A 6,000-nucleotide genomic window follows, 5' to 3' on the forward strand; every position below is an offset into this window, starting at 1 on the left:
GACTCCACTACAGACTCTATAATTCAACAAGTCTAGGAAAATGTTCAATAATTGGACATTGTTATGATACTTATAGCTTCAATGAAATGATCTTCTAGAAGCTTGAGACCATTTGGGCATTCTTCTCAAAAAAAAAATTTTTTTTCGAAAAGGAAGTGTTCAGGAGACAGAAGAAGCAATTACCTAAAAATTTACCCACCTTAATGAAGCTTGTTCTTTATGGGAACTTTTAAAGAATAATAATAGCTAATAGCTAACATTTACATAGCATCTATATTTGTGCCAAGCACTGTGCTAACTAAGCATTTTACAATTATTTTCTCATTTGATCTTTACAACAATACTGGGAGATAGGGGCTATTATTAACCCTACTTTATAGATAAGGAAACTGAGGCAAATGGGGATTAAATGACTTTCCCAGGTCACACAGCTAGTATATTAATGTTGGATTTGAAATCAGGTCTTCTTGACATGAGGGTCAGCACTCAATTCACTGTGCCACAGAACTGTCCAGAATATGTCAAATATTCTCTTTTAACTGGGGGAATTCAAAATTTTGTGATAAGAGCAACTAAGAAGCACAGTGGATAAAGGTTCAGGCCTGGAGTTGGATGGACATGGGTTCAAATTTGGCCTCAGACACTTCCTAGCTGTGTGATCCTGAGCAAGTGGCTTATTGTTTGCCTAGTCCCTGATGTTCTTCCGTCTAGAACTGATGCCAAGACAGAAGGTAAGGATTAAAAAAAAAAATGTTATAAGTTCATAACAGAAAATGTGTTGAATGAGAAATTTTTTAAAAATCCTTACCTTTCATCTTGGAATCAATACTGTGTATTGGTTCCAAGGCAGAAGAGTGGTAAGGGCTAGGCAATAGGAGTTAAGTGACTTGCTCAAGGTCACACAACTGGGAAGTGTCTGAGGTCAGATTTGAACCCAGGACCTCTCGTCTCTAGGTCTGGCTTTCAATCTACTGAGCTGCTGCCCCCTTGAATGAGAAATTAGATTGCCAAGACAAAAAAAGTTTTCCTGAAGAAAATTCCTGTTTTCAGGATACACTCAACAATTCAGTGGGAATCTCATTTTAAACTAAGCTTGAATCTATCCCCTTTGTTGCTACTAGTCCCCCCAAAGGGATTTTCAGAGAATCGTGGAAGCATAGGATTTAGACTTTAAAGACCATCCCCACCTGTCACTGCCACAAGTCCCCCAAAATATCAATCGTAGTGTCACTATAGAGCTGGGAAGGACCCTGAAAGAACAATTGGACCAGCCTCCTCATTTTACAGACGGAGGGTGTAAGGTCACATGAGAAGTTAGCGATACAGCTATGTATAATTAAGTCTCCCACACTACAAACTGTGTAACCTTGAACAAAGTCCCCAGCCTCTCTAGTTGGCAGCTGCCCAAGCTATACAATAAAAAGGGTGAACCTAATGATCTCTAAGCTCTTGGCCCTTAGAATTCAAATTTCATTCTGGAATTTGGGGCTTTTATGGTCTTGTCCTTTCTGCATTTATTAAGCTGCCTGGCTTGCTTCTTGATGTTTTCAATTCAACTGGTTCTCTTTTGCCACAGTTTCATAGATTTTTAGAGCCAGAGGGAATTTAGAAGCTATCTAGTCCAGCTTCACTTTTGTTTACAGATTTTTTAAAAATGGAAAGAGTCAGGGAGGCCAAGTGACTGGCACAATATCATGAAGAGAATCAGAAATATCTAGGGTTTACTGACCTCTTCTTCACAATAATAGGAAAAATCAATATCAACATCCATAGCCTCATAAATATACGTATACATGTATACATAGCTCGGTGGTACAGTGGATAGAGTGCCAGGCCTGGAGTCAAGAAGACTCATCTTCCTGAGTTCAAATCCAACCTCAAACACTTAGTAGCTGTGTGACCCTGGGCAAGTCATTTGGGCCTGTTTGCCTCAGTTTCCTCATCTGTAAAATGAACTGGAGAAGGAAATGGCGAAGCACTCCAGTATTTTTTGTCAAGAAAACTCCAAACAGTGGTTAGGAAGAGTCAAAAATAACTGAAACAAGTCAATACCAATAACAACTTCTATATATAATAAGTGAATATATACACATACCTACAAATATACATGTTTGAGTAAACACAGATATATACAAACAAGTGTGTCACAACAGATACTGAGACAGACAAGTCTCCATTAAGAATAAGAAGGATAGAATCAGAATGCTGATCAAAGCTACCATTTTTCACTTTATTTTCTTCATGGTTTTATATGTGTGTCTTCTTCATGTCTTCTTCAACAACAAATGAATATGGAAATATGTTTTTTCATCAGAGCACATATATAACCTATATCAAACTGCTTTCCATCTCAGGGAGGGGAAAGGTTAGGAGATAGAGTTTAGAAACACAAAATGTTAGAAAAAATGTTAAGAACCAATTTTGACAAGTAATTGAGGAAAAATAAAATATTACTAAATTTAAAAAAGAATAAGAGAAAGGGAGTAAACATTTATGTAGCACCTACAATGTGCCAGACACTGCACTAAGCACTTCACAAATATTATCTTGTCTGATCCTCACAACAACCCTGCAAAACAGGTACTGTTATTATCTCCATTTTGCAGTTGTGGAAACTGAGGCACGCAGAGGTTTAGTGACTTATCCAGGACCACTCAGCTAGTTAAGTGATTTTCGATTTAAACAAAGATCTTCCTGATTCTGAACCAAATACTGCCTCAAAGAGAAACTACGTCATCAATATGAGTATATGTGAGCTGAGAGGGAGGTTCTTTTCTCATCTTCTGCTTTTCTATAAGATCCTAGACCTCGTGCTGTATTTTAGAACTGAACCAGTTTTTTAGTCACCTTTCTTCATTCTACAGAAGGAGAAACTGAAGCCCAGAAAGTTGTGACTTTCACAAGGTACTATTAAGTGGCAGAGCTAGGGTTCAAAAACACATCCTCTGACTTAAACCCATCCCTCTTTCCACTGAAGGAGAGCTGAAGCCAAGGAACAAAATTGCCAGTGAAGAAAAGAAGGAAAATGACAAATGCTGGAATGGCTGTGGGAAAAGAAGCATTCTGATGTACTGTTGGTAAAGTTGTGAATTGGTACAGCCATTACAAAAAAACAATTATGCTTCCCAAAATTATTAAATGATGCATGCCCTTTGACCCAGTGATACCAGTAGAAGGGTTTTTTTATTCCAAAGAGATCATAAAAAGAAAAGGTCCTATGTGTACTATACACACATACACATCAGTTTTTTTTTCATAATGTCAAAGAACTGGAAACTAAAATTACCCATCAAATGAGGAATGATAATAAATTCTGTTGAACAGTATAAAAAGCAGTATGATTTAATTGGGGAAACTGAGTCGCTAAGTGAAAATCTAGTAGCTACCAGTAGCCAATCTAATACACGTGCAATGAGATGTGCCAGGTCTTCAATACAAGTAGACTTGAAAGATCAGTTTGATTGTTTGACAGTGTTCTTTCTACAGTTATAATGCATTATAATAATGAACTATCAATCTATTATTTTTTAAGACTTATTTAGAGTTGGCATTCTTAACTTGGGTCTATGAACTTGCTTTTTGAAATATTTCGGTAATGGCATTTCAGGATTATCGGTTTCCTTTGTAATCCTATGTCTTTTATTTTGACATTTAAAAACTTAATTCTGAGATGAGGCCACAGGTTTCACCAGGACTGCCAAGGAGGTCTATAACACAGAAAAGATTAAGAGCCAGTGGTTGGGGCAGCTGGTGGCTCAATAGATGGACGGAGAGGGGAGATTCTGGGTGAAAATCTGGTCTCAGACACTTCCGAGCTGTGGGACCCTGGGCAAGTCACTTAACCTAGTTGCCTATCCCTTACTTATTTTTTTATTTAATAATTTTTATTTTTTAGAAAAGTTAACATGGTCACATGATTCATGCTCCTACTTTCCCCTTCACCCCCCCCGCACTTCCCCCACCCATGGCCGACGCACATTTCCACTGGTTTTAACATGTGTCATCGATCAAGACCTATTTCCAAATTGTTGATAGTTGCATCAGTGTGGTAGTTTCGAGTCTACATCCCCAATCATGTCCGCCTCAACCCATGTGTTCAAGCAGTTGTTTTTCTTCTGTGTTTCCACTCCTGCAGTTCTTCTATCCCTTATTTATAGATGCTTATAGAAGGTAAGAGTTTAAAAAGAAGAAAAGAAAAAGAAAATCATTGTGCATGGGAGAAAAGCTATTAGAATGGAGATGGGCAAATGTTTGCCTTTTCAAATCAGGAAGATACTTTTCAAAACACCTTGCTGGCAAAAATAGCATAGTGATTCCCCAGTTGTGCTATGAAAATTAAGAATTAATATTATAACAACATTGAAATCTTCACTCTCTTCTGAATGAAGACCTATCAGTGGAACACAATAAAAAGCAGAAATGTCCTGAATTCCCTTTAGAAGGCAGAACCAATTCTGAGATCAATAGAAGGAGTTTTATGGTAGCCAAATCAGGAATATCTTTTTTGTTGACCAAATGAAAAGAATCATTCTTTTTGAAAAGAGGGGAGAGATTCAGGAAGCCATGTTTCTCCAAGGGCATGTGCCCATATCATCATTTATCTCCTGGTCTAGAAATTCTAACGACCCTAAATGACACTGTAGTTTGTCTTGCCCCGATGGGTAATTTATCTTTTGCTTAACAATTACCCTATAATGCAAGCTGAACCACTTCAAGGGAGAAGCTTGTTCTGATCTAACCGGAGAAGGAATAAAGCCAATGTGAGCCTTTCTCCAAGCGGATGCTTGTATACTTAATAAATAATGCGTCTGGTAGATCTGGCAAAAGTGCAAGAGGAGATTGTTTTTTCTCCCACACTAGAAAGCAGTTAGGATGAGTTAAGATCAAATGAGATGTTTGTAAAGGGCTTAATACACTGTATGGCATAGGGTAGGCGCTTAATAAATTATTATTCTCTTCCTCCCCTTAGAATGTTATACGCCTAAAGAGAAGCAGTGAGATATTAAAAAAAAAAGGAGTAGGCTTAAAGTTAGAAAATAGGGGGGCAGTGGGGCAGCTAGGTAGCACAGTAGATAGAGGGGCAGGCCTGGAGTCAAGAGGACCTGGGTTCAAATCCGACCTCAGATATTTCCTAGCTATGATCCTGGGCAAGTCACTTAATTCCCAATGCCTAGCCCTTGCACCCTTCTGTCTTAGAGTTGTTACTAAGGCAGAAAGTAGGAATTTTTTTTAAAAATGAGAAAATAGGTGTTCAAGGCCTAGCTCTGTCTCACCCAAAAACAAATAAATAAATAAATGATTCCAAAAGCATAAATGTTGATATCAAAATTTCTAGTATGCTTATTAAACAGATAGTTTGTAAGCACTGGGGAGGTGGGAGCTTCTAGGAGCTGACATGAATTCACTACAAATAAATTATGACAAACTAACCATATTTTGTTTATGGATAAAGTTTTAGACTGGAAAAAAAAGCAGAGTAGTATTGTGGTATTGAGACAGCTGGAGAGATTTCAGTAGAGAGGCTACTGGGTCTGAAGGCAGGAAGATCTGAGTTCAAATCTAGCCTCAGATCCTATCTCTGTGACCCTGGGCAAGTTATTTAACCTCGGTCTGCCTTAGTGTCCTCAACTGTAAAATGAGGATAATAATAGCACCTAAATCCCAGGGTGGTTTTGAGGTTTAAATGAGAAAATATTTTTTAAGTGCTTAATACAGTGCCTGGCACATAGTAGACATTTAATAAATGTTTCCTCCCTTTCTTCTAGGCTATGAAAAGAAAAACAAATTTTGACAGCACCTTTTGATTAAGGCTGGTAGAAAAGCTAAGCACAACCAAACAGGAAATTCTGTTGCATAATAATAATAATGGTAGTAGTAGTTGCAAAAATAATAATAACATCTCTCATTTCTATGGAACCTTCAGGTTGTTTCACTCTCTTTACAACTACCTAGGATCTAGGTCATACCAATATACCCATTTTATAGATGAGTAAATTGGCA

This window comes from Gracilinanus agilis, chromosome 2, assembly GCF_016433145.1.
Source record: "Gracilinanus agilis isolate LMUSP501 chromosome 2, AgileGrace, whole genome shotgun sequence".
In the NCBI taxonomy this organism is placed as follows: Eukaryota; Metazoa; Chordata; class Mammalia; order Didelphimorphia; family Didelphidae; genus Gracilinanus; species Gracilinanus agilis.